The sequence below is a fragment of the Sinocyclocheilus rhinocerous genome, unplaced genomic scaffold (genome assembly GCF_001515625.1).
Source record: "Sinocyclocheilus rhinocerous isolate Xijiao unplaced genomic scaffold, SAMN03320098_v1.1 scaffold24, whole genome shotgun sequence".
NCBI lineage: Eukaryota > Metazoa > Chordata > Actinopteri > Cypriniformes > Cyprinidae > Sinocyclocheilus > Sinocyclocheilus rhinocerous.
This window is the reverse complement of record NW_015647124.1, coordinates 3322407-3326947: the sequence shown is the minus strand read 5'-3', so window position 1 is coordinate 3326947 and position 4541 is coordinate 3322407.

Sequence of the window (4541 nt, the reverse complement as noted above, 5' to 3'; positions counted from 1 at the left end):
TATATATATATATATATATGTATATATATATATATATATATATACATTAAACAAATTTTGGAACATATATGGGGACATGATTTCACTATTTTCTAGGAATAAACATTGAATAAACTAAATATACATAAATTAAATACACCAGAATGGATAACAGAGTTAGTCCAGGTAACAAAGTTGCTGATTTCAGGTAAATTGGGCTATGTTTCTGTGATTAGTGTGCTGTTTACAACAAAAATTTATTTTACATTTATTTAAAAATTACTTTAAAACAATTATTTTAAAACTGTATATCAAATATTTTTCTAGTCAAATAAATAAATATTACTACATCTATTTGATTTATTTTAAAGCATATGTGCATATATTATATATTTATATATCCAAAATATATATTTTTTTAAATACATTTTGCATGTATCCGAAATATATTTTATCTTTAATCTTAAAGCATATCTTTTGAATTTGAAAAATATGTTGTAATTTTTTCCCCTGATACATATGTATATATATTACTGCTCAGAGTACACGTGCTTGTTCAAGTGCACTTGATTTTACAATGATGAGCTTATTTATTTGTTATTCATTTGTTTATCCTTTTTACTTGGAAGCAAAGCAACTTTTTTGGAAAACAACTTGGAAGCGAAGCATCTTTGCTGTACATTAGGGTCTCTCAGGTGTCTCTCAACTTGGCAAGCACATGAATTGTGCAACTGTATTTTTGTGCTGATCTGTGCTCATAAACACTCAGGGCAGAGGCTAGTACTTGGGTTGCCTTAAGTTTTATTAGTGTGCCATTGAGCAGAGAAAGCAAAGAGAGGGCTGGGGGTCGTGTTATTGTTGAAAGAAATTAAAATGAGAAAATAAAACAGCAAAGAGAAACTTTTTTTGCTGTAAAAAAGTGTTACAGCAAACACTTTACTGCAGTGCCACCGCAGAGAGAGAGGACAGGAGGCTGAGAGCAATTATGTGTAATATTGTTACTGAACAGAATAAAAGCATTAGCTAAGAAGTGAGGTGGACATTTGTTGTAACTGTAAAAAGCAGACCGAGACAGCAGTGCCTCTAGCTTACGGTCTGTTAACAGCGTCAGTAGGATGTTCCTCAGGCTGGATGTGGACGGTGCCAGCAGAGCCCTCTTCCCCTTTGCTTATTTCAGGGTTTTGGTTCTTCATGATTTGAAGAAAACAAACTTTCCAGAACAAAGATGTCACATTTCTCTTGAAAACAATGCTCTCTATTGTCATGTGAGTTAGTGGTCAGACGCTGCTTTCACGTTTCCTTTCCCACTGTACTGAACAATCACAGTCGTTTTGCTCTGTTGGTTTGTTTAGATCTGGGGCCTCATTTATGAATGCACAAACAATCCAGTTTGATCATAAGTTCAGTGGATTTGATCCTATGTCAAAGGTGAGGATTAAATCTAGATTTAAAAATGCAGAAACCGACATGATGATATGTGTATGCTCAATTAAGCATGCATATTTTTAAGTGTGAATATGCACAATAGCTTATATTTATGGCCTTAAAAATATGTAAAATTATTTTTAAAAGTTGTTTGTTTTTAATCCTTCAGAAATATATGCACATAAATAAATGTGTTATTTTTATACAAGTTTTGATTAATTATATTTCCAAACCATCTCTTCTTTATTTTTAATCTAAAATGTATATATATATATATATATATATACATTAAACAAATTTTGGAACATATATGGGGACATGATTTCACTATTTTCTAGGAATAAACATTGAATAAACTAAATATACATAAATTAAATACACCAGAATGGATAACAGAGTTAGTCCAGGTAACAAAGTTGCTGATTTCAGGTAAATTGGGCTATGTTTCTGTGAAATTACCAAAATACAGCATCCTAAATCAGTAGTAGGTCACGTGGACACACAGCACAGAAACAGCACTGTTTCCTTAGACTGACCTGCCTACATTATGAGGCAATGCCTTGACTCGAGTCAATGATAATGGCATAATGACTCAGAGCAGCGATAAGAGAGTTTACTTAACTATCAGCGAGAGTGGAAGAGTGATTATATTGTATGTTTGAGGTCGTTTTGTGTTGTAACCTTGAATCACTTCTGAAAGTACTCCTCCTACAGATTTCCAGCATATTATACCCAGTTCCCAGTGATCTGTCAATAGTGTTTGTAAAGTGTTTGAGCTCTTGTAAAACTTTTGCATGTATGTTTTTCTTTATGTAGGGACAGATTGCAAATGAGGGTTGAGTTATATAAACACAAATACATTTAAAAAAAGATTTAATCTTTTATCCTGAATTTTATCTTTCTATTATGCATATCTTATTTATTTGATCTTATGGTAAAAGTGAGGAACTTTAAAAAAAAAAAAAAAAATTGATGTATTTTCACAAAATTTACCCAAAGATTTTATATTTTGGTATTTATATTTATATGCATATATATATATATATGAAATATATTAGAAAATTGTTGTTATCATATGCTCAGAGTTCATATGCTTGTTCAAGTTCACTTGATTTTAAGATTTTTTTTTTTTAACATTTCATCATATTAAATTAATTAATAACTAAAATTGTTCATATCATTCGTTCACATTTAGGGTTAGTTAGTGCATTTTTATGAATGCGATCCGTGGTATTTCCGTTTCATCTTTATATGATGCAGTAGATTTTTGTTCTTGATGTAATAAGAATGCTGAAAAGGATTGCACAGTCATTTTTAGGTTTGTGCTAATCATTGGCTTAAACTTCAAATCTTGGCTTTTTATGTGTATTTTTCATCACTGTTTTAAATCAGCAGAGCGTGGCATCCTTAACTCGTGATTTCCCCCATAAATTTTACAAAGGTGAACTTGACGTTGTTTCTAGGCCTCAGGAAAGGATGTGTTTCTTAACCACATCACTAAAGGACTGCCCAGGTCATCAATGCATCTTTTCAACCAAATTCACATGACGCTTGTATTTTCTTAGATGTTGTTCTGTTCACAGCATCTGACCACAAACCTGTGCTTCATCGTGTCGGGAAGTTTGAATGACAGAAGGAAATGAGATGTGACGTTCATGTGATCAGAAGCTGCATTAAGCCTTTGGCAGATCCCTACATTTAAAGGACACTAAAAAGAGACTGATGAATTGAGCAGGATGAGAAGGTTTCAGCCAGCAGTGTTTTCTTGTTCTTCAGTTCAGTCATGAAACAAAGCTGCAATCAAATGCTCTCACTTCAGTGGAAACTTCTCTCATAATGAGTTTTTTTATGTGACAAACACACTTGTGGGGCCTGGGTGGTAATTGCACTGGAGATTTGCATAGCGATTAGTGAGAGCTGGCCGGTGATCATATGCATGAGATGATCAGGAAACTGAAATCAGTGTCTTTGGGTTTTCGAAGCCTGAATCACTTTTGCATTTCCCAGTGCCTCCTAAAACACGTGACATTTTCTAAGTTTGCCATTTTTTTTTTTTATTGGAAAGGTTGGAGAGCTGTGGTGCTTGTTTGGATGGTGCGAGTCTTCAAAGTCAGACTGGGAATTTTTGGATGTATTTGGAGTCCAAATATTTCAGGCAGAAGTACATAGTGAGTTATGTCTGCGATACTTTGGACGTTTTTCCAGACATTCTGCTTTTCAGATCTACAATCCGTTCTGGTAACGCAAAGCTGGTTTATTCACTGTAAAACATCTCTATTCTCACGTAAAGGATAAAATGACACTTATCCTTCAGAAAAAAACACAAAAGGCTTGATGACCCATGCATTATGGAATTAGAAGAATTCTGACTTTGCCTTTTTTGGACGAGTAACAATTTGCAACTGCTTATTTCTGTAGTAATAAAGTTTCCTGACCACATGTGACAGAAAAGTGGTTGGACATTTAGTTTTCTGCTGGTTAGCCCCGCCCACTGTGAAATTTCATTGGTCTAAAAAAAAACGCTCCTAAAGAGGATATATTCTGATTGGCTGTTGTTGATTCATGTTTTGAAATTGTCTTTCTTTATGTACACTACTGTTCAAACGTTTTGGGTCGGTACGATTTATTGATGTTTTGAAAAGTCTCTTCTGCTCTCCAAGGCTGCATTTATTTGATTAAAAATACAGTAAAAAATGTGAAATATTATTACAATTTGAAATATCTGCTTTTTATGTGAATATGTTGTAAAATGTAATTTATTCCTGTGATCAAAGCTGTATTTTCAGCATCATTACTCCAGTCTTCAGTGTCACATGATCTTCAGAAATCATTCTAATATGCTGATGTGCTGCTCAAGAAACATTTCTGATTATTATCAATGTTGAAAACAGTTATATTTTTGTGGAAACTGTGATGCATTTTATTTTTCAGGATTCTTTGATGAATAGAAAGTTCAAAAGAACAGCATTTATTTGAAATAGAAATCTTTTGTAACATTATAAATGTCTGTACTGTCACTTTGCTGAATAAAAGTATTAATATTACTTAAAAAAAAAAAAAAAGTACTGTTCCCAAACATTTGAATGGTAGTGTACTTTTAATGAGCATGATTTCCTGTTTTTCTTTGTGTAAAATAT